Source organism: Triturus cristatus, chromosome 3_1 (assembly GCF_964204655.1).
Source record: "Triturus cristatus chromosome 3_1, aTriCri1.1, whole genome shotgun sequence".
In the NCBI taxonomy this organism is placed as follows: Eukaryota; Metazoa; Chordata; class Amphibia; order Caudata; family Salamandridae; genus Triturus; species Triturus cristatus.
In genome coordinates this window covers 973,415,809-973,442,036 of record NC_140583.1, presented here as the reverse complement: position 1 = coordinate 973,442,036, position 26,228 = coordinate 973,415,809, and positions in this window count along the sequence as shown.

Here is a 26,228-nt window from a genome sequence, read left to right as displayed (position 1 = left end):
GTAGACACAGCTCTGCGCTAAACATTGGGAACACCCTGCAGGGAAGAAAGCTGGGTACACAGAGGAAGGAATACACCCTTGGACAAGTGCACCATGCAGTAACTGCCTACATGAACAAAGAAAGTTAGCCAACACCTTGTGATGGCACACAGATCACAGGGTCCCACCAATGAGCAGTACACTACTACATATCCCACACACCCAAACCCTTACACACCACCCAAAACCATGTAGCAGCCCCACCAACACCAATACCAGCATAGCAGTAGTGTGATAATGAAAACAAAATTAAGCTTTATTCTGCAGGAGCACAATGTCCGTGGATCGCAGGCAGTTCAATCTTCACAAAGCCCATAGGGCAGTCAATGATTCTCAGCTGGATGGGGGACACAGTGGGATGCGTGTCCCCTACCTTGCCTGCACAGTCAAATGGCATCGTCTTCCACACTGGTGAGGGCATCGGGGGGGGAGCAACAGGCACCGCAGGGACATCAGGGCAAAGGGGCGGCGTTGTGGGTGCAGGGATGGAGGAGTCCACCACAGGGGGTGGGTCAGTGCCAAAGGCGGAGGCCAGGATGGCACTACACACCTTTGCAAGGTCATCCAGGGAGTCCCCTGCACCCGAAGGGACCTCAGGCCCCAAGGAGGGGGGGGGGTCAGAGGGATGGGTCGCAGCGCCACCGGGGGAGGGTGGAGACAGGGGGGGAGACTCAACCACCCTGACCGGGGACCTCCGTGACCGCTTGCGTGGTGGTGTAACTGTGGGGCTCAGGGACAGAGCGGCCATGAAGGAGTCCTTGGGGGAGATGTGGCCAGGAGAGCTGAGGGGAGGGGATTTGGAGGGAGTGGACTGGGTGGAATGCGGACTCCCACTATGGCTGCGTGTCACACGTTTGCCCCCCGACCCAGTGGGTGTGCCTACCTCACCCTGTGTGTGCGTGTCAGGAGGAGTGCGGTGGACCTTCCCTGCTGGTGTGGTGCCCGTGTCCGTTGATGTGGGTGCATGCCGACGTCTGGGTGTACGTGTGACAGGCATGGGAGTGGGAAGTGTGGATGGGGCAGGGGTAGGTGGGGGGAGGTCGCGCTGCAGGAGACCCACTGCTGCAGTCAGTGTGGAGTCGATGGACCTCAGCAAGTTGCGTTGGTCAGCCTGCGATGAATGAATGCCCTCCAAGAAAGCCTCGATGTTGGTGAGGGTTTTGCCGTGGGCATGGAGGACATTAAGGATCGCAGCCTGACCAACCTGCAGTTGCCGCTGGATGTCCACAGACTCTGCATTGGCGGCAGCAGTGGAGACAGGGGCAGGGGGCGCGGTGCCTGGCAGGAAGGAGACATGCTGTGACCGGGCACGCTGGGAAGGGACACGAGCAAGTGGGAGGCGGCTGGTGGAAACTGAGGGGGCGGTGCGAGGTGTTGTTCCGCTGTCAGCTGCTGGTGCAGCCTCCGCCCACTCGGAGACATCGTCCACGGACCTGTCAGCTTCGTAGTCTGATGTGCCAGTCGACAGGTCCTCGGCCACACTCTCCTCCGCCTCTGTCCCACTCGATGTGCCAGCCCCGATGTCACGGCTGGCACTGGTGCTCGGTCCCTCCGCCTGGTCTGTGTCCATGTCTCCCTCTGTGTCCCCCGACGATGCTGTGGGCAGGGTGGAGAGACAGAAATTATTCAGACACCTGTACACATCTGTCACATGAGTCCAATCTACATAGGTAACATTGCATGGCCTGAAAAGGAAGATCCCTAACATCTACTGAACAGGGTACCGATGTAGGGCATGCAACACACAGTTGGTTGAGCCACCATGCCACTGAAATACCATGGAGAGCATGAGACAATAGCGAAACACAGGAAAAGGAGTCTGACATAGCACCCAGGTCCTGGGGACAATCCAGCACTGCATCTGCACCACACAGCGTTTGCGAAAATACCGATGACCAGGGACCATATCCATGAACTTGAGACACATGCTGCATAGGTAATGCTGAAAACATGCACAACATGACTCGGTCACTGCACATTGCGTGTGTGTCCAGGCACATCACACACTGCCCAGACCCAGCAAGTGGTAATCAGGATTTAACACATAGGCATTGCCCGCCCCAACAAGACCCTACACGAGGCAAATTGTGGAGACACAGGTGGCACCAACATCTCATGGTCTGGGTGATACACACAGGGGCAGGCAAAAAGCAAGATTTGACGCCAAACAGCCAAGGTGCGCCTGTACAAATAATGAGGTACCAGTGCCCATCCTCAGATGAGTATAACAAGACACACAGGTACTGGCAACTGTGAGTATGAAGAAGGACAATCAGGTCAGGCTGCACAGTGGACACCTGTACAAATTAGCACGTCTATATACATGGTGACAGGGGACAATGGCACAGAGCACAACTTACGCTGTAGACACTGACAGTGGCCACGTTCATGATGACACATACACCACTGAGGAAAAGGTGCCCCAGGGGACAGTAGTGGGCACGAAACTACATGCTACTGAATGGTAATGACAGCAACACACGTCACCATCCCTGCACTATGTGTATCGCACAGTCATGCACATCATGTCACAGGCCACTACATAGGACATGCGCGCTGTAAGGCATGACACATGAGAGACCAACTCCCATGTCTGGAGTCAGCATCAGTGCCAACTGACATGGAACCCACATGCAGTGAACTTGACAGTGCACAGGCAAGGTCCCACAACCTGTTACACACCACCCCCACACATGATGCTACAGACATTGTTCCCGTGGACAAAGCGCCAGCCGACATTACCCTGGGAAGGAGTGACTACACACAGACCAGGGAACACATTGCAAGGAGGGGAAGGGTGGCAGGGGCACAGCGCTATACTGGGCCAAACAGGATCTGCACAGCACCTTTAAACCCTGCCAGTGGATTCATGCTACTGTGCCCTTACAAATGCCGGTGACACACAACAAACACACATGTACCTACCCCCTTCCGGCTGCTGCATCGCCTGTAAGCGCCTCTCCAGGTCTGGAAAGACCACCGGCAGCACACGCCTGTGGAGGTGGCTCAGACGGCGGCGGCCGCGGTTCTTGTGGCTCTCAGGTGAGTCCCCCAGCAGGAGCCGTGCAATCCTCCGCGTCCAGCACCGGATATCCTGCCAGCGTTTCCTCACCTGGGCCAGGCGCCGCCTCCGACCATCCACACCCCTCACGGCACTGACGGCGGTCAGCCAGATCTGCTCCTTGGCAGTGGCGCCTACCTGTGAGGAGGAAAAAGTGACACCACATCAATACACCAGCCACATGTCACAGAGAGACATATGGGTACAAATTAGCTGGTAACAACAAGGCATGTCATGCAGCCAACGCATTGCAGCTTTGTCATAGGGACATCATCCCCTGGTGAGGGAAAAAGCAGTACGTGCCACAGTGGGTACACAGGTGGAATGATGGCAATGTCACAATCAATGATCTAGGCTCACACTGTGCATCACACCCACCCCTCCTGGCTCAGGGCACTGCTGTGAGGACTCCACACCCACCCCTCCTGTCTCAGGGCACTGCTGGGAGGACTCTGCACCCACCCCTCCTGTCTCAGGGCACTGCTGGGAGGACTCTGCACACACCCCTCCTGTCTCAGGGCACTGCTGTGAGGACTCCACACCCACCCCTCCTGTCTCAGGGCACTGCTGTGAGGACTCTGCACACACCCCTCCTGTCTCAGGGCACTGCTGGGAGGACTCTGCACCCACCCCTCCTGTCTCAGGGCACTGCTGGGAGGACTCTGCACACACCCCTCCTGTCTCAGGGCACTGCTGTGAGTGATAGGCCCCCACCCCTCCTGTCTCAGGGCACTGCTGGGAGACATCAGGCACCCCCCCCCCTGTGACCCCCCCGACAGTACATGGCATGTGTGTTACACCTGGACGCAATGGCAGAAGTCACAGTCACCACATAGGGACAGTCTGTGGCAGTGGCCTATGCACTCACCTGATAACCTGGTCGCCCATACAGCATGGAGTACTGTGGGAGGATCACATCCAGCAGAGCCATGTTCTCCTCCAGGGTGAATGGCTGTGTCCTCTCCACAGCCCTTGACATGGTTCCAGGGAATCAGTAGCAGCAGCTGGGTCGACGAATGCAAAGATGTGCAGGCAAGTGCTCCCTCATGGGACCTGGCTGCCTTATATGTGCCCTTCTGCCCAGTCTCATGCACAGGAGTACAGAGAGATTGGTCACTCACATTTGCATCCTATGTTTCCACCAATCCCTTCAAACCTAGCAGTCTGTGGGTTCTCTATCGGTTTCATTCTCCTGCATGATGTCAGCCCCACAAACACATTGCAACAAAGTAGACAAATCCCAACTGACTTCTGCTGTGCACCTTCCAGAACAATTTCCAATTTTGAACTTGGTCTCCATGACAACCAGCATGCATGTAGGCCTTAATACTTGTCCCCCATGTAATTTGGAGCATAACACACAGGTACGGTGCGTGTGGGGGCCCTAGGGCACCCCAAATGCATGGCAACGGCCCATACATGCATGCCTACGCTCTCCATCACTTTTGGTCTGCACGCGTATGCGTACTCGTAGTGGTACGGACCGAACACTCGCATCTACGCTCACTATCACTACGGGTACGCATACGCGTGCAGACCCATAGTGATAGTGAGCGTAGATGCGAGTGTACGGTCCGTACCACTACGGGTACGCATACGCGTGCAGACCCATAGTGATAGTGAGCGTAGATGCGAGTGTACGGTCCGTACCACTACGGGTACGCATACGCGTGCAGACCCATAGTGGTACGGACCGTACACTCGCATCTACGCTCACTATCACTATGGGTCTGCACGCGTATGCGTACCCGTAGTGGTACGGACCGTACACTCGCATCTACGCTCACTATCACTATGGGTCTGCACGCGTATGCGTACCCGTAGTGGTACGAACCGTACACTCGCATCTACGCTCGCCATCACGATGGGTACACATACGGCAGCCCTCCCACAGTGATTTGGGAACATGCACAGGCCCTCTCAGCAGCAGTACGGCGGATTTTACACATCACTGTGGTGATAGGCGACACACATGTCGGAATAGGGCGGACATACTTGTCCATGGATGGACATACTTGTCCAGGAATGGACACCAAGGCATCGTCTGTGCATTACCACATGTGTTGGGCACAGGTGTCACAGGCTGTGATGTGGAACATGCCTCCTGAGTGGAGAAGGCACCAGATGTATGATGAGATGTGTACATGTGTACTGTGTGAGGGTGCAATGTGTGCCAGGCATGCCCTTGACTCCTTTGACATGTGTGCATGTGGGACTGCGCACTTGGGGTGAGCGTCACTGGCATGGCACGGACACCAACACACGGAAGTGTCCCATGATGCCCGGTACAGGGGTCATGACACATGACTCATCACTACCCACAGTGCACAATGTGACTATGCCATATATGTGTCCGGGATTTACATCGGGTTGATGTTGTTGCACCCTCAAAAGCTGCAGCCGTTGCAGCAACCGACATGTGGCTGTGTGTAGATTGTCATTGCACACTGTTCCCAACACCATGCCACATGTGTTACCGGATGTGAGGTGCACATGTATGCAAGGGACACGGAGTAGCGTGACAAGGCCATGTCAGCAAACTCACAAGGAATGTGTGGGGAGTCATGACATGTGCACCTTCATGGCAAGGTGTGTGGGCTGGACTAGTGTAATGTCATGTGACCTGTGGCTCAAGTGTTCCGCTGCCAGTCTCTGCAATCAGCATCACACTTCTGCTGATGTGTGGGTGTATGTCACTCCTGTCTTGCGTCGGGCAGTGCACTTGCACTGGGACACAGCTATTCCCATGGCGTGGCATGGGGAGGTTCTCAATCACCGTGTGTAGCTGGGTCTTGGAAGGAGTGTCACCTTGCATCCATACGTGTCCTGGGCATGTAGCACATGCCTGACTCCCTATGTGGCATGTGTGTATTGGCAGATTTACATGTGCTCAGTAGACATGAGTTGTTCTCGTAGTGCACTCACTCTTCCTTGTCACTTCCAAATTACTGCAGAGCGCCTCCTGTTGCCCGAAGAATTCCAGACTTGGCCACCATGCAGGAGAATGACAGGATCCGGCTCTACCGCTTCACCCAACCGTTGATTCTGGAGCTGACGGCGAGACTGGCACCACACCTGCAACCGCAGCACAGGTATCCTACGGCACTGACACCCCAGCTGAAGGTAATGGCTGCCCTACATTTCCTTGCCACGGGTACCTTCCAATATACCATGGCTCATGTTGGTGGCATGTCCCAGAGCATGTTCAGCGGTGTGCTGCATGATTTCTTGGAGGCCATGTTGATTCACCTGGATGACTTCATCAAGTTCCCAACCCCTGAACAGATGACTGAGGTCAAACGTGGTTTCTATGCCCTGGGAGGGATGCCCCATGTCATTGGGTCCATAGATGGGACACATGTAGGTTTGGTACCACCACACGCACGGGAGGTGGCGTACCGCAATCGGAAGCACTACCACTCCATCAATGCCCTTGTGGTGTGTCTGTCCAACATGGTGATTTCACATGTCTGTGCTCGTTTTCCAGGATCAGCACACGATGCCTACATCATGAGGCGTAGCGGGATGCCTGATATGATGATGCAGCTGCGCAACGAACGTGCATGTGTTGTTGGTGGGTACAGTCTGTCTGTCCTGTATTCTGTTTGGCCGAGCAGCACTACCGCTTCGCCAGTTCTAACGATATCCATGTGCTTTCCATTTAGGGGACGCTGGCTATCCCAACATGCCTTGGCTGCTGACACCTCTCCGCAACCCCATCACGCCGGCCCAGCTCCGCTACAACACCGCCCATGGCCGGACAAGGCGAGTGATAGAGAGGACGTTTGGCATGCTGAAGAGCCGATTCCGGTGCCTCCACAAGACCGGCGGCGCACTCCCATATGCCCCGGCGAAGGTCTGCAAGATCTTCATGGTCTGCTGCATGCTGCACAACATGGCAGTTGAAAGAGCTGTGCCCCTCATCCTGGATCAAGATGACGAGGACCATCCACCCGTGGAGGACGAAGGGCTTGGCAATGGGGCTAGTGATGTGGAGGATGTGGAGCCGCAAGAGGACATCCGGACTCGGCTCATACGCGACTTCTTTGCTTAGTGGTGAGTACCAGGGTCTGAGTGTGCACGCATTGGTCCCCGTGTGGCATGCGTTGTGATGTGTGTCTCCACCTGCATGTATGGCACGTGGGTCAGAGGTGTGTGTGGGTGTGTCACTGGAGTGATGGTGGCAGTGATGGTAGTATTTCCCCAGGCATAATTGTGACCTAGCATGTTGTCATTCATACATGTGTCGAGTAAATGCACATGCAAGTGGCTGTGCTTCTTGTGGCTGACTTCTTGTGTGTCTCTCTTCCCCAGGTACCTGCGCATGCCGTTTGCTGGACTCTTTCTTGTGTGTCGTTTTTCACTTGAACGCTGGGAGGTGAGTCCTCCGCAGGTTATTACGGTTTGGTTACGGTGGTTTCTTCGGTTCACTTGGTCACCTAATGCACCAGAATCCACTTTTCACTTTGACGGGCACTTTTTGAGATAGTTAACCGTTTCATGCTAGGCATCACGATCCTAAACCCACTGGTGTCATTTTGGTATTTCTTGGCTCTACTTTTTTGGTTGTCAATCTTCAATAAACTTTATTCAAACCTTCTTTTCTTTTCTTTTCTCTTCTTTTCTTTCTACTCTTACTTTTCACATCCCGTTCTCGCTTTTTTTAAATGACGAGTTTCACGGCAGTTGCATGCCTTACTATGGCTGGTTAGTACTGGATACCAAGGGTTATAAAATGCAAACTAATGTCACAGTTGAACATACATATAAGTTGGTTTTGATACTTGTATTGTTTTCATTTTGAATTGATTTATATACTTATATGTATATATTGTTACAGTATTCCCCTGAAGAAGGTGTGTGTCACACCGAAATGCATTGGGACACCCTACGTTCTTTTTGAATACGTTAAGAAAATAAAGAAGAATCTCAGAAACTCATGAAGATTCACAAACTACTGTTTTGTTTCTAAGTTATCACCATTATTGTCTCTTTTCCAATTGCAATTGTCAAATTTGTTTCATAACATACCAATGGTTCAGCTCACTTTATCTTTCACTTAAGATGTTGTTTACAACTTGAATCTAAATAGGCACCATTGGTGCTTTTCGTTTTACCTTTGTTTAGTAGAATGATGTACTAAATACACTAGTTTACTTGTATAGATCTACCTAGTTGCACCTTACAGGGCAGGTGGATAGTGCGCCTTTTTTCAAACTTTTGTTTGAACATTTTTCGTCATTTTCTAGGGCCCGTGTAGGGGTTGCACCGGCTACTAAAAGGCAGCACCTTTGATTAAACTCATGACTACTGTCAGCACTTTTTGATTAATCCTCATCTAAAACATAGGTGTGCAGTTTGTCCAATCTGTCACTATTGTGTGGGTATTGTGACATGTGCCATCCCCATGCATCCAACGTTGTCCATGACCCCATTCTCTGCATCCACCGGACTCAAGCTTGCAGGACATGGTTCTGCCACCTGTCTACACGTACCTGGGTGCCCCCCAGGACACGGGCCAGGATCCCTGACCTCTGCGCATGACTGTTGCTGTACTCAATGTGTCTGTCAGCACGGTTGTTCGGCCACCCCCTCAGCTGGTTCTGACCATCACGGGTGTGTATGGTGCTCCATGTCTGTCTTGCCTAGAAAACTGTGACCCATGTGTCCTGTGCCAGACTCAGGCCCCAGGGTGTGGATGGTTGAAGTGAACAGATGACTCAGGCATGTTTAGACTGTACAAGACACATGTTAGGTAATAATGCTACCAGCAGGCATCTACTCTTAATAGTGTGATTTATTATTGGGGGGGGGGGGGCCAAGTGAGGGCCTTTCCGGGATTAGGGAATCCAAAGTTCAGTAGGGGAGTTGGTGTCCTTGCCATTGGAAATCCTCAGAGTCCATGCCACAGTCTTTGTCAACATTGGTCAGCCAGTGACCAGCAGGGCCATGTGGCAGAGAATGTCTCTTGATGCTGTGATGCTGTTGCTCCAGTGGGCCAGGTGCCAGGCCAGGTGTCCTGGGAGATGGTGATGTAGCAGCCACCCTCACGGTCCTTTCCGTGGACGACCCGGCTTCCTGCGGGGAACCTCAGCAGCAGGCCGTGACGACGTCTGGGATGCTCCGTCGGATGTTTCCTCCTCCTCCTCATGATCCCTCCCTGTGGGTGGTGATGTTCTCCGCCTTCTGGCACAGGGAGGGTCGGCCATGGTGTCGGCCATCCGACGGAGTTCAGCGTGAATCCCCTGGGACGCCGTCACTTGCTGAGCCTGTCTGTCCTCCATCCTCCGTTGGTGTAGCTGTAGACAGGCTATTAGCTCCGCATGTTGCTGGGCCTGCTGGACCTTGATCCCCTCGAGGACGGACACAACCTGGGCCATGCCCGTGGTGTCCTGCCGGTATGAGTCCAGGATGTTACGGACATGGGAAAATACCGGATCCCCAGCCAACTGGTCAGGCTCGCGCCTCCGCCGCTCTCCACTCCCACCACCCCTGCCCACTTGCGTCTGGCCTGCACTTGTGGGCACATGGGGTCTCCGGGACCCCTGAGGGGTGGCATTGGCGTTGTCGCCTGCCTCCTCCTGGGTGCCCGGGACACCGTGTCCCTCCTGGCGAGCCTGGCTGCATTGTGGTGTTGGGGCAGGGATCCTGGGTGTCTCCTGGGATGTGGCAGGAGTGGGGGTGGTGGTTGGCACGGTTGTACCTGACGCAGGTGCTGCAGGTGGTTGGACACCAGAGGGGCCAGGTCGGTCGGGGTCGTCCTCAGAGTGGTGAGAGTGGTCGCTGCCGGTGGGATCGGTCTCCTGCAGATCCGGGTCCTGTGAGTGTTCCCCCCCAGTGTTGGGGGGTGCAGCACGACGTTGACCTGTGTGTGAGAGAGAAAATGTTAATTTTGATCCATGCAACATCCATGTTTCATCCGTTACAAAGTTGGCACATTTCCTCTTGGAATTAGGATCTGTCTTGCATTCCACTCACAGTGCACTTGTGCATGTGTGTGTCCCTTGGGCACCAATTTGGCCCCTTTAACTATGTGTGGCACAGTCTTACTTGCTGCGTCAAGTGTGACTGCAGTCAGCAGTGGAGTGTGCATGTGTGCCGAGCTATGCGTTTGCGCCTTCCTTGTAGCACTGTACATGTGCACATGGAGTGGATCCACACACTCATATGATGCAGGTGGCTGTCCTTGTGCTCGTGTACAGGTTGTAACATGGCCCTGCGTTTTGCCATGATGAAGAGGGGGGGTTCTGGCACTGGGCACCCTTGTCTACATGCACGCAGTCCACCTGCTGACGAGCAGACATTCCCACACACCAAAGGACTGATTTGCTCTCCCTGTGTCTCCCTCCTTCTCTGTCCCCCTCTCCCTCCCTCTGTGTCCCCCTCTCCCTCCCTCCGTGTGTCAGCCTCCTCCCTCTGTCCGTCTCCCTCCCTCTCAGTCCCCCTCTCCCTCCCTCTCTGTCCCCCTCTCCCACCCTCTGTGTCCCCCTCTCCCTCCCTCCGTGTGTCAGCCTCCTCCCTCTGTCCGTCTACCTCCCTCTCAGTCCCCCTCTCCCTCCCTCCCTGTCCCCCTCTCCCACCCTCTGTGTCCCCCTCTCCCTCCCTCCGTGTGTCAGCCTCCTCCCTCTGTCCGTCTCCCTCCCTCTCAGTCCCCCTCTCCCTCCCTCCCTGTCCCCCTCTCCCACCCTCTGTGTCCCCCTCTCCCTCCCTCCGTGTGTCAGCCTCCTCCCTCTGTCCGTCTCCCTCCCTCTCAGTCCCCCTCTCCCTCCCTCTCTGTCCCCCTCTCCCTCCCTCTGTGTCCCCCTCTCCCTCCCTCCGTGTGTCAGCCTCCTCCCTCTGTCCGTCTCCCTCCCTCTCAGTCCCCCTCTCCCTCCCTCCCTGTCCCCCTCTCCCACCCTCTGTGTCCCCCTCTCCCTCCCTCCGTGTGTCAGCCTCCTCCCTCTGTCCGTCTCCCTCCCTCTCAGTCCCCCTCTCCCTCCCTCTCTGTCCCCCTCTCCCTCCCTCTGTGTCCCCCTCTCCCTCCCTCCGTGTGTCACCCTCTGTCACCTTGGCCCAGCTTCCTGGGCACACACTGTTAGCAGATCTTTGAGTGGCCCTTGGCCTGTTGATGTGAGTTTGTTTCTGATCTCCAGGCACCCATTTTGTCTGCTGTGTGTCTGTGCGCTGCTGCTGTGGTGGTGTGTGCTGCCACTCTTTCACACTGTTGGCTGTTCATTAGCTGCTGGCATGTGCAAAACAGTGCCTTCACCCCCATGTGTTGATGCAAGGCGTCCGCCATTTGCTGGCAAGTCATTCCTGTGTTGGGACACAGTGTTTGTCTGGCTGTGACCTAGGCCATATGGGCAGAGGGCATTGTTGTCTGCTTTGGAGTCGCACTATGTGATTCTTGGTGCCCAGCCTCCCGCCATCCGGGTTACCGTGTCATGTGTTGTTGTCTTCTGTGGCCTGTGACTTGACATTGTCCAGCTGGGTGCATGGGGCATGGTGGCAGCAGTGGCATGTGCCTGCTCATGGAGTGTGGTTGAGTCATGCGATGGCTTGTGGTGGTTGCGTGCCTGTTATTGATTTTGGTTGTGGTTGCAGTTCCCCCCATGTGAGGTGCGTTGTTTGTGTACTCACCCGGGTCTCGGAGTCCTTCTACTCCTTCAACTGCCTCCACCGGCAGTATGGCCATCACCCTCTCCTCCCAGGGATGGTACTGTACGGCTCTGCGGGAGGGCCCTCCTCCGGTGGCGTTGGCCTGGTCGTGTTCCTCCTGCCTCTTGGCTCTGACCCTCCTCCGCAGATCGTACCACCTGTTCTGGCAATCCTGCTTGGTCCTCCTGGTGTCCGCAACAGCATTCACAGCATCGACGATGGTCTGCCACATGGCTGTTTTGGCTGCCTGGCTGGTGCTTCTGACCAATGTTCCAAAGATCTGTGGCTCGACTCTGAGGATTTGATCAACAAGGACCTCCAACTCTCGGTGACTGAACTTTGGATTCTTGGTAGTGGGCATGGTGAGGGGTGTGGGTGGGGATGGTGTGGGTGTGGGGGGGGGTGTGGATGTTGGGGGGGGTGTGGATGGTTGTGTGTGTGTGTGTGAATGTGATGAGAGGGTGTTTGTGAGGGTGGTCGTTTGAAGGTGTGCAAGTGTAAGGTGTGGTGTAGCTTGTAGTCTGGTTCTGTGGTGTCTGGCAGCAGTGAGTCTGTTGGAAAGGCTCATGGTTTGTGTGTGTGGGCCCTTTTTATTGGTCCATGGGTGGGTGTGGCAGTTTTTGAATTTTGGGTGGGTGTGTTATAAGGAGTGGTGGTGTATTGGGCCTCTGTTTGTTTTTGGCAGTTGCAGGTCAGTGTTGTGTTATTTAAGTGGTTGTTGGCCATGTTTAGTGGCTGTGTGCCTTTCGACTGGTGTATTCTTGTGTTGTTTTATTTTGTCCTGGTTGTGTACGTGCGTTTTGAGCGTGTGTACGGTGTGTACATGGGCCATTTGGTTGTACGATTTTGTCCTTGTGTGTGGCTTTGTAAGACTCGTACATGCGGTTGTGATGTTGGGGCATGGGGTGCGCTCCGTACTTAGGAGGTTGTGTTGGGGGTGCACCAGGAACGTACTGGGGTGGGGGTACGACTGGAACGTACTGGGGTGTAGGTACACGGGGGGTACGACACGTACAGGGGTGGGGGGTGTACATTGACGGTGGTACGACACGTACTGGGGTGGGGGTACGACTGGAACGTACTGGGGTGTAGGTACACGGGGGGTACGACACGTACTGGGGTGGGGGGGTGTACATTGACGGTGGTACGACACGTACTGGGGTGGGGGTACGACTGGAATGTACTGGGGTGTACATAGACGGTGGTACGACACGTACAGGGGTGGGGGGGTGTACATTGACGGTGGTACGACACGTACTGGGGTGGGGGTACGACTGGAACGTACTGGGGTGTAGGTACACGGGGGGTACGACACGTACTGGGGTGGGGGGGTGTACATAGACGGTGGTACGACACGTACAGGGGTGGGGGGGTGTACATTGACGGTGGTACGACACGTCCTGGGGTGGGGGTACGACTGGAACGTACTTGGGTGTAGGTACACGGGGGTACGACACGTCCAGGGGTGGGGGTACGACTGGAACATACTGGGGTGGGGGTACACGGGGGTACGACACGTACAGGGGTGGGGGGGTGTACATTGACGGTGGTACGACACGTACTGGGGTGGGGGTACGACTGGAATGTACTGGGGTGTACATAGACGGTGGTACGACACGTACAGGGGTGGGGGGGTGTACATTGACGGTGGTACGACACGTACTGGGGTGGGGGTACGACTGGAACGTACTGGGGTGTAGGTACACGGGGGGTACGACACGTACTGGGGTGGGGGTACGACTGGAACGTACTGGGGTGTAGGTACACGGGGGGTATGACACGTACTGGGGTGGGGGTACGACTGGAATGTACTGGGGTGTACATAGACGGTGGTACGACACGTACAGGGGTGGGGGGGTGTACATTGACGGTGGTACGACACGTACTGGGGTGGGGGTACGACTGGAACGTACTGGGGTGTAGGTACACGGGGGGTACGACACGTACTGGGGTGGGGGTACGACTGGAACGTACTGGGGTGTAGGTACACGGGGGGTATGACACGTACTGGGGTGGGGGTACGACTGGAACGTACTGGGGTGTAGGTACACGGGGGTATGACACGTACTGGGGTGGGGGTACGACTGGAATGTACTGGGGTGTACATAGACGGTGGTACGACACGTACAGGGGTGGGGGGGTGTACATTGACGGTGGTACGACACGTACTGGGGTGGGGGTACGACTGGAACGTACTGGGGTGTAGGTACACGGGGGGTACGACACGTACTGGGGTGGGGGTACGACTGGAACGTACTGGGGTGTAGGTACACGGGGGGTACGACACGTACTGGGGTGGGGGTACGACTGGAATGTACTGGGGTGTACATAGACGGTGGTACGACACGTACAGGGGTGGGGGGGTGTACATTGACGGTGGTACGACACGTCCTGGGGTGGGGGTACGACTGGAACGTACTTGGGTGTAGGTACACGGGGGTACGACACGTCCAGGGGTGGGGGTACGACTGGAACATACTGGGGTGGGGGTACACGGGGGTACGACACGTACAGGGGTGGGGGGGTGTACATTGACGGTGGTACGACACGTACTGGGGTGGGGGTACGACTGGAACGTACTGGGGTGTAGGTACACGGGGGGTACGACACGTACAGGGGTGGGGGGTGTACATTGACGGTGGTACGACACGTACTGGGGTGGGGGTACGACTGGAACGTACTGGGGTGTAGGTACACGGGGGTATGACACGTACTGGGGTGGGGGTATGACTGGAATGTACTGGGGTGTACATAGACGGTGGTACGACACGTACAGGGGTGGGGGGGTGTACATTGACGGTCGTACGACACGTCCTGGGGTGGGGGTACGACTGGAACGTACTTGGGTGTAGGTACACGGGGGGTACGACACGTCCAGGGGTGGGGGTACGACTGGAACGTACTGGGGTGGGGGTACACGGGGGTACGACACGTACAGGGGTGGGGGGGTGTACATTGACGGGGGTATGACACGTACTGGGGTGGGGGTTCGACTGGAACGTACTGGGGTGTACCTAGACGGGTGGGGGTATACATACACGGGGGGTACGTGTCGGACGTACGGGGGCTGGGGGGAGTGTTGGGCGCGTATGCGGGCACATGTCTCCATGGTTGCTATGGGTGTTCGGTGCGGACGGTGTTTTTTCCATACGGTTGTACGGTCGGACGCACGGGATGGATCGTGATTCCTCGGTCGGACTTGGCTTTTCACGTTTGTAAGGTAAATCGTCCGAGGACGTGTCGGACACATTTTCCGACCCGAGGACGTGTGGGGAATGATTCCCAGTGCGGTTCGTATGGACTTTTTACCATGCGAATCGTGATTGCCAGTTCGTACGGCACTTGTACGATTCGTACGGTAAAAAGACCCGATACGAGTCGCACGGGGGAATTTTTTACCAGATTGTGATCGGCACCTAAATGTCGATTTGGATTTCCTAGACCTGTTCTTTCAAATGGAAGAGTAAACAGTTTTATGTCAGCTGTGAGACATACTATCACAAGAAAATCACCTAAGAATACCTACAACCTTAAAAGAAAAGAAGAATCAAAAAATATAAATGACTACAACCCAGTCATTTTATCCATGTGGAACGCTAACATGGATATACAGTATGTAGCTGACAATTCCATTGCTGTTGCACGATATGTAACGTCTTACATTACGAAATCAGAAAAAACAGAATTGAAGGAAATGTGGGAAGAGATTTCTCACGAGAAGACTGTCAGTAAGAAGCTGTACAGTTTCAGTTTGAAGATGTTATCGCATCGAGAAATTGGATCCTACGAATGTTCAGATAGGTTATCTTCTGCAAGTCTCTACTCGAAGTCAAGAAGAATAATTTGGGCAAGTTTAGGCCTTGCAGCAATGAGAAATCGGGTACTGAAATCTGTTGGAGAAATTGAATATTTGGCCGAGAATGACCCAGAAAGTACAGATATATTGAAAACAAACATGTTGGACACATATTATCCCAAGAGAAGTCATCATCTGGAGAACATGTGTCTCTATGAAGTGTTGCAGAACTACATTTATTCACGGAAAGCTGCAGAAGACATTAATAATGGAAAATATAAAGTTGTTGGTGAAGAAGGATGTTTGGTGAAGCAAACCAAAGGAAGTTTGATAAATCACCGGAAGCTGAGTTGCGACACTACCGACAAGAAAGAATTTTACTACTTGGCTCTTTTACAGTTGTTTAAACCATGGCGTACAGAGGATGAACTACTGGGAGAATTTCAAAGCTATGAGGATTCATTTAATGCTTGCAAAGACAGCATACAATGCAATACATTCACAACTTATCTGCAAATGTTAAATGAAGAAATTGAACAGGAAACTACAATTGCAGCAGAAATAGCTAGAGACAGTTCTCAGGACAGCCAAAGTTCAGGAACACACAGTCAAGATCCCCTAGGACAACCAATCGTTGAAAATGAAGCATCAATAGCCATGAATGAAGTGGAAACAGCTATGAATCAAGCTCAAGAAGAATTTATAGACTTAGAAAATTTGGAAAGACAACTGAATCAAGAGCAGCAACAAATTTATGAAGAGATCAAAAACAAAATTGATCACGGATTTCTACATGTAAAAAAAGAGTGCTCATGCACATCATTTCATCCAATCAGGATGTATGTAAGCGGACAAGCTGGCACTGGAAAAAGTTTCCTAATTAAAGTCATCAGAAGCTACCTAAAGCAAAAAACGGATTCTACTTTGTCTTGTGTGGTTACTGCTCCAACTGGGTTAGCAGCATATAACATAAAAGGAATCACCTTACATCGTTTGCTAATGTTACCAGTGGAGCATGAGAACAAAATACAATTCAACAAGCTAACTGGAGAAGCATCCTTGGAAGTTTCACGAGTATTGAAGAAGATGCAAGTTCTCATTATTGATGAGGTGAGCATGGTATCAAACTTAATGCTTGCCTTTGTGCATTTAAGAATGCAGCAAATTTTGAAGACAGACTATGACGTGTTATTTGGTGGAAAACACGTCATAGTTTTTGGAGATCTTTTGCAACTTACTCCAGTTAAAGGACAACCAGTGTTTAATACTGTGACACATGAAGACACGAAGAAGTCATTGGGAAGCATCGGTAATACAAATATTTGGTCCTTCTTTGAGTACAAGGAACTTACAACTAATATGAGGCAAGCAAACAATGAAGAATATGGAAGTATTCTGAAAGATATCAGGATTGGACTACTCACAGAAGCTGGCAAAAAAGCATTACAGACTCGGCTGCTACATAATTTATTTCCAAAGGAAGAAATAGTTGCAGAGAAGATATACAAGAACATTGCAGAAAACAAAAGTGTCATCTGCTTAATGCCTACTCTACGTGAATGCTCAATATTCAATGAGGAGCTTTTGAAATTGGAAAAGGAAGAGATCAGGAAATTGGAAGCAGTGGACAAAATTGAGGATGGAAGAATTACTGTCACAGTAACAGGCAAACTGAAAAATAAATTGGACTCACTAGAGAAGAACATCTCCAAAACAGCTGGATTAGAAAAAAATCTATATGTTTGCATGAACTGTAGAGTGTTTTTAAGGAGAAATTTGGATGTTGAGAAAGGTTTAGTTAATGGAGCGATGGGAAGAGTTGTGGGTTTTATTAATTATCAGAAAAAAGAAGGAATTGAATGTTTAAAAATAAAATTTGATCAGATAGATGAAGTTAAAGATATTTGTCGTTGTACAGTTCGTTTTATGCTTGTGAAAGACTTATATGTACGTAGGAAGCAGTTTCCGTTTTCTCTAGCATATGCTGTAACTATTCACAAGTCTCAAGGATTGACTGTAGATTGTGCATTTGTGAACATTGGTTCAACTGTGTTCAAAGAAGGTATGGCATATGTTGCTTTGTCACGAGTCAAAACATTATCAGGTTTATTCATGATAGACTTTGAAGAATCAAAAGTTAGTGCTGATACAAATTGTGTAAAGGAGTATAATAGATTAAGAAGAAGCTATGCTCCTCATTTAGGTCAGTATCCTGTGTTGGAGAAACGTGTAGTTTCTCGTAAAAGAAAAAATGAGAATATCTGTAGTGAAGATGTAGAGAAGAGGAAAAAAAAGAGGAGTGATGTAATTGCAAGCAAAAAGAAAAAGGAAAATGAAGAACAGGTTGTAGGATGTCATTTTGAAAATAGCTCTGGTGTCAACTGCTACGCAAATGTAGTGCTGAATGTTGCATTTTATCTGGAAAGTTTGCAAGAGCAGATAATAGTAAATCAGGGAAAAAGATTCTGTTCAGAGCTGAGTCTCCTTTTTCAAAAGTTGAGTAAAGATAAAACTCAAATAGAAAGTGCTACTGACATTAGAAAACTTTTAGATGTATGTTCAGGACGAACACAGTTTTCTCAAAATGAACAGCAAGATGCACATGAATTTTTGATGTATTTTCTTCAGGTAGTGGAAGAAGAAGGAGTTCCCATTGACATTTTTTTTGGTCTCTCTTATAAATGGGAACATAGTTGTGATAATTGTTATAATATATGTGGCTCTATTGTTGATAATGAAAGGTTTATTTATTTGACATTGCCAGAGAGTAAAACAGTCACTTTTGCAAAATTAGTTAAAGATGCTAATCATAGCATGAAATGTGGTGAGTGTAATTCTGACATGTTTTCAACATTAATTTTAAAGGAATACGGACAGTATGTAATTTTAATGATGCAACGATGTAGAGCTGATGGTTCAAAATTGGATACTTTAATAAAGAAGTTTACAGGACAGCAATTATCAATTTCAGGAAAAACTTTTGTAACTGTTGCAATAATTTTCCATGATGGACCTACTGTTACTTCTGGACATTACACAGTTTATCTAAAATGTGAAAAAGGCTGGACACTGTGTAATGATTCCCAATTGATTTTCAAACAACGTTTGCCTTTTGATTTAGCAAATTCCTATCTAATCTTCCTGAAACCTAAATTTTAGAGAGACTTGGCAAGATCTGGACAAAATAATTTTACCATTTTACTGGATTACCATTGCAATTTTGTAAAAAAAAGATTTTTAAAATTATCATTTGGCCTAATGGAAAGATAACCAATTGTAATGTGGACTTTTTTAATTTTTAATGCAATTTTGAAAAACCAATAATTTAGAGATTATCGGTAACTTCTGCACATTTTAAATTTTGGAATGTTATTGGACTGCCATTGGAAATTTTTTCAAAAATGATTTAAAAAATTACTATTTGGCCATGTGGAAAAGTAACCAATTCTATTGTGGACTAAATAAATTATTCAAAAAATTTTCGTGAACCAAAATGTTACAGAGAACCGGTGAGATCTGGACAAATTAAACTTTAGAATTTTATTGGATTTCCGTTGGAAATTTATTCCAAAAAAAAAATTAAAATTACTATTTGGCCTAAAGGAAATGAAATCAGATGTATTTTGGAGTTATTTGAGATATAATATTGTGATTATAGTTCTGAAACAAACATATCAGACGGTATTTTAAAGAAATAAGTATTGGTATTAGATGATATTTTTTTACAATATTATGCATTTCTATAATGTTAAGTTTAATTAAAAAAAGAATCAGGGCTTTTTTAATACAATCTTTGTGATTGGTATTTTTTTTTGCCCGCTGTAAAATGATGAATGCAATTGCTTTCACAATTTATAGTGAAATGCAATATATTCTGAAAACAGCAAAAATAAGGCAAAAAGATTTTTTGGTAAAAAATGTAAATATGTGTACTGTATTATAAAATGTTTAAAAAATATTAATACTTTTTTCTTTTTTTCCAGATAGATATAGAAAATTTTCGAAAACTACAAACATTTTTAAAACTATTTTTTAAAAAAAGAAATGAATAAATATTTTTTCAGTGAGTATGGTAAGTCAATAATAATAATTGTAGTCTCTCAAGGACAATGTAATGTGATAAATGATTTTTAGTGTTTTTTTTAAAAAATAAAAAAAAAGTACGCGCACCGTACGCGTACGGTAAAAAAAAATAAAAAAAAGTTTTTAAAAACATATGTAAAAAAAAGATGAAAGATAAGGTTGGCTCTTAAAAGAACCGTTGTGTTCATGCAGGGACAGAGGAAAGGAAGCATGGGAAAATTATTCAAAGCGACAAATGTGCTGATCTATTTTGTTGTTCACTAGGGAAACACTGGTCTTCCTATGGCAAATTAGATCTTTACAAAATGTGCAATGAATATCAACCTTCCGAAATCGAGGGTTCATTTCCAGAGGGCCAGCAAAAGGAGATTCTCCCCCCACAGATGAAGGGCTCACCTGACCTGCAGAAGAAGGAGTAAGCCCTGCAGGTGATGGTCCAGGCTGAGCTGCTGTGGATGTACTGGCTCGTCTTTCTGAAGAGTTACCTCCAAAAAGATGACCATGTGTCCTTCTGTGTACATCCTGGAGGTGTCTCTTCATGGTGTGATTCCCAAAGGAATACTTCCTGTTAGGATTACCTCTAGAAAGTACACGCTTACACAGCTTACAAGTAACTAAGGGTGCATTCACCTTTTGCTGGCCTTCTGGAAAAGTAAAATAATCCCAAACATAAGAAGGCTTATGTTTCCTCGATCTCTGCCTCAAGACAGTGCTGCTAGTGCTAGCCTCACTCTCAGAAGAGCTCTGCTGTTCTGCCATCGTATCCCAAAGACAAACCAGCTCCTTCTCCCAAGGGATCACAAGCAGAAATGAGGGGAATGGGTGTGGTGTAGGAGAGTTCTAGAACTGAAAGTAGTTTCAACCAATCAAAAGTTGTGTTTCAAGATCACATGACCTACCGTACGCTTACGGTACGCTTACGGTACGCTTACGGCAAAAAGTACGCGTGCGCGTAAAAAAGACACGCGCTTGCGCGCATGCGCATAACAGTCACTCCCCGGCACTTCCGCGTAACGTGCGCGTGTGGCGTAAGCGCGCACGCGTCCCACGCGCAGTACGCGCGGCTACGCAAAGTGCGTAACTATACGCAAGCAGCGTAGATAGATTACGGACGTTGCGTAAACCGTACGCTTACCGTGAGCTTACGGTACGCGTACCAAAAAAAAATAAAAAAAAAAAAAAAGAACTGGAAATAAATTTTACATGTTTATTTTAAAAAATATATTAAAAAAAAATATTTAAGGATTTTAAAAATTAAAGCATAGTCTTTATAAAAGGTAAGAAAATTAAATTAAAAATATGTTTGAAAAAATTGAAGAATAAAAAAAAAATTAGCATTTAAAAAACCTTGCAAATTCACTGAAAAAACCATGGGTTTCACACACGTTATAGTTAGGAATTAGCATTTAAAAAACCTTTGAAATTCAGTGAAAAAACCATAGGTTTCACACACGTTATAGTTAGGAATTAGCATTTAAAAAACCTTAGAAATTCAGTGAAAAAACCATAGGTTTCACACATGTTATAGTTAGCTGGACATTTTACTCGTAAAAAACCAATGAAATTGCCCCGTTATAGTTAGTTCAGCTAACTATAACTCGCGCGCCCGCAATGCACTGCTGATGACGTCATATATTACATCACTCATGACATGGTCAGTGACATCACTCATGACATCACTGATGACATCTCAAATGACATCACTGATGACATCACTGATGACATCATCCTTGTGATAGAGTGGCAGACCTCCTCTTCCCCTAATATAACCTTTGACACACACATTCAAAAATAGAAACTACAATGTTCAAAACAATGGGCATACCAATACCAGTTAAAACAACCTTTTCAGTAATTCTAAGATCCACATACACATCCACTCATTCACCAACAGTCCAATTCAGTCACTCATACATGTACTCACTCATCATATGTACTCATACACCTATACATCCTGTTACACAATGCCACTCATCCATAGAGTTACTCACACACATAGTCACTCATGCTAACAAAGAATCAAACATACATTTACTTGCATATACAGTTATACACACACCACCACACTTACTTCTACGGAAACTTACACATACTTAGTCTTTTAAACAATCACTTATAGAAACACATACTTATTCATACAAGAACTCTTTCAATCTCTCACTCTCACATATACTCACATATATACACCAATAGTCACATATACTAGTTTAAAACATATGTAGTTACTCATAAAGACACTATTGAGACAGTCATTCACTCAATAACACATCCATGCACACACTCATCCACCCATACAGTCCTGCACACATGCTGTGTTCAACACATACAAACAGTGAGTCACTCATTCATACACCTATGCACTACGTAATACCCCCCACCGAACCATGCAGACACTCAGACTGATACTCAAAAAACCAACTAATAACCTATATAGACACCCATGTATCTACTCACCAACCCATGCAGCCACTTATACACAAAGTGAGAGACTGATACAGATATATACATATTTAAACATTACTCACTAAAACATGTATTCACTATGATACACTTAATCAGTCAGTTAAACAATCAATTTTTCAAAAACAAATCATCCATTTAGACACTTATATACCCATTTATTCTTCCATTGACCTTGAGATATACATATATAAAACATATTTAATTTTCAGAAAAACCCACATTCACTGGATGATGTCATCAGTGATGTCATCAGTGATGTCATTTGAGATGTCATCAGTGATGTCATGAGTGATGTCACTGACCATGTCATGAGTGATGTAATATGTGACGTCATCAGCAGTGCATTGCGGGCGCGCGAGTTATAGTTAGCTGAACTAACTATAACGGGGCAATTTCATTGGTTTTTTACGAGTAAAATGTCCAGCTAACTATAACATGTGTGAAACCTATGGTTTTTTCACTGAATTTCTAAGGTTTTTTAAATGCTAATTCCTAACTATAACGTGTGTGAAACCTATGGTTTTTTCACTGAATATATATATACATATATACATATAAATATAATCTGCATATCTATATAAATATAAATGCATGCAAACATATACATATACATATATGCATACATATGCATGGTATGTACATGAAAGTTTGAAAAACTCTAATACAAGCAAAGCTAAAAAGCCACCTAATTACAAACAACATTGCTTTAACTTAAATGAGGGTGAGACCTATTGCATTTTTACTGCTTGTTTACTTTGATTCCATCAAGAAGGCATTCAGATGTGTCACAAATTTTCCATAAATTCTGAACGGTAGCACTCTAGTTGCTCATTAGATAACTGTAGTAAAGCTACTGCTCACCAGGGAAGTCTGCTGCTGGTATTCAAAGTGCATGTTTCAGACTGCATGTCAGAACCAGGTCAGCAGACCTGTTGTAGAGCCAGAGAAACCAGGTCCGCAGAGCTGCTTTAGCGAGAGAGAGAGAACCAGGTCAGCAGAGCTGCTTTAGAGCCAGAGAACCAGGTCAGCAGAGCTGCTCTAGCTGACACTGACTGACTGACACTGACTGACTGACACTGACTGATTGACACTGACTGACACAGATTGACTGACACTGATTGACTGACACTAACACTGACTGACACTGATTGACTGCCACTGACTGACTGACACTGATTGACTGACACTGACTGACACTGACTGACTGACTGACACTGACTCTGACTGACTACTCTACTACTCTACTACTGACTCTCTACTACTCTACTACTCTCTGTCTACTACGCTCTCTCTACTACTCTCTACTACTCACTCTCTACTACTCTACTACTCTCTACTACTCACTCAACTACTCACTCTCTACTACTCTACTACTCATTCTCTACTACTGACTCTCTACTACTGACTCACTACTACTCTTTACTACTCACTCTCTACTACTCACGCTCTACTACTCATGCTCTACTACTCTCTACTACTCACTGTCTACTACTACTCTCTCTACTACTCACTCTCTACTACTCTCTACTAATCACTCTCTACTACTCACTCTACTACTTTCTACTACTCTACCACTCACTCTCTACTACTCTCTCTCTACTACTCTCTACTACTCACTCGCTACTACTCTCCACTACTCACTCTCTACTACACTCTCTACTACTCTCTCTCTCTACAACTCTCTACTACTACTCTCTACTATTCACTCTCTACTACTCACTCTCTACTACTCTACTACTCCCTCTCTACTACTCTCTCTACTACTCTCTCTCTACTACTCTCTACTACTCACTCTACTACACTCTACTACTCACTCTACTACTCTCTCTTTACTACTCACTCTCTACTACTCACTCTCTACTACTCTCTCTCTACTACTCACTCTCTACTACTCACTCTCCACTACTCACTCTCCACTACTCACTCTCCACTACTCACTCTCTACTACTCTCTACTACTCGCTCTCTACTACTCTCTACTACTTTCTACTACTCTACCACTCACTCTCTACTACTCTACTACTCACTCTTTACTACTCTCTACTACTCACTCGCTACTACTCTCCACTACTCACTCTCTACTACACTCTCTACTACTCTCTCTCTCTACAACTCTCTACTACTACTCTCTACTACTCACTCTCTACTACTCTCTACTACTCACTCGCTACTACTCTCCACTACTCACTCTCTACTACACTCTCTACTACTCTCTCTCTCTACAACTCTCTACTACTACTCTCTACTATTCACTCTCTACTACTCACTCTCTACTACTCTCTACTACTCACTCTACTACTCTCTGCTGCTCTCTAACACTCACTCTCTACTACTCTACTACTCCCTCTCTACTACTCTCTCTACTACTCTCTCTCTACTACTCTCTACTACTCACTCTACTTCTCTCTACTACTCACTCTACTACTCTATCTCTACTACTCACTCTCTACTACTCTCTCTCTACTACTCACTCTCTACTACTCACTCTCCAATACTCACTCTCCACTACTCACTCTCCACTACTCACTCTCTACCACTCGCTCTCTACTACTCTCTACTACTCGCTCTCTACTACTCTCTACTACTAGCTCTCTACTACTCTCTACTACTTTCTACTACTCTACCACTCACTCTTAACTACTCTACTACTCACTCTCTACTACTCTCTACTACTCACTCGCTACTATTCTCCACTACTCACTCTCTACTACACTCTCTACTACTCTCTCTCTCTACAACTCTCTACTACTACTCTCTACTATTCACTCTCTACTACTCTATACTACTCACTCGCTACTACTCTCCACTACTCACTCTCTACTACACTCTCTACTACTATCTCTCTCTACAACTCTCTACTACTACTCTCTACTATTCACTCTCTACTACTCACTCTCTACTACTCTCTACTACTCACTCTACTACTCTCTGCTGCTCTCTACCACTCACTCTCTACTACTCTACTACTCCCTCTCTACTACTCTCTCTACTACTCTCTCTCTACTACTCTCTACTACGCACTCTACTACTCTCTACTACTCACACTACTACTCTCTCTCTACTACTCACTCTCTACTACTCTCTCTCTACTACTCACTCTCCACTACTCACTCTCCACTACTCGCTCTCCACTACTCGCTCTCTACTACTCGCTCTCTACTACTCTCTACTACTCTCACTCTACTACTCACTCTCTACTACTCTCTACTACTCTCTGCTACTCACTCTCTTCTACTCTACTACTCACTCTCTACTACTCACTCTCCACTACTCATTCTCCACTACTCACTCTCTACTACTCGCTCTCTACTACTCTCTACTACTCGCTCTCTACTACTCTCTAATACCCACTCTACTACGCTCTGCTGCTCTCTACCACTCACTCTCTACTACTCTACTACTCCCTCGCTACTACTCTCTCTACTACTCTCTCTCTACTACTCTCTACTACGCACTCTACTACTCTCTACTACTCACACTACTACTCTCTCTCTACTACTCACTCTCTACTACTCTCTCTCTACTACTCACTCTCTACTACTCACTCTCCACTACTCACTCTCCACTACTCACTCTCCACTACTCGCTCTCTACTACTCGCTCTCTACTACTCTCTACTACTCGCTCTCTACTACTCTCTACTACTCACTCTCTACTACTCACTCTCTACTACTCTCTACTACTCTCTACTACTCTCTGCTACTCACTCTCTGCTACTCACTCTCTTCTACTCTACTACTCACTCTCTACTACTCACTCTCCACTACTCACTCTCCACTACTCACTCTCTACTACTCGCTCTCTACTACTCTCTCTCTACTACTCACTCTCTACTACTCACTCTCCAATACTCACTCTCTACCACTCGCTCTCTACTACTCTCTACTACTCGCTCTCTACTACTCTCTACTACTAGCTCTCTACTACTCTCTACTACTTTTTACTACTCTACCACTCACTCTCTACTACTCTACTACTCACTCTCTACTACTCTCTACTACTCACTCGCTACTATTCTCCACTACTCACTCTCTACTACACTCTCTACTATTCTCTCTCTCTACAACTCTCTACTACTACTCTCTACTACTCACTCTCTACTACTCTATACTACTCACTCGCTACTACTCTCCACTACTCACTCTCTACT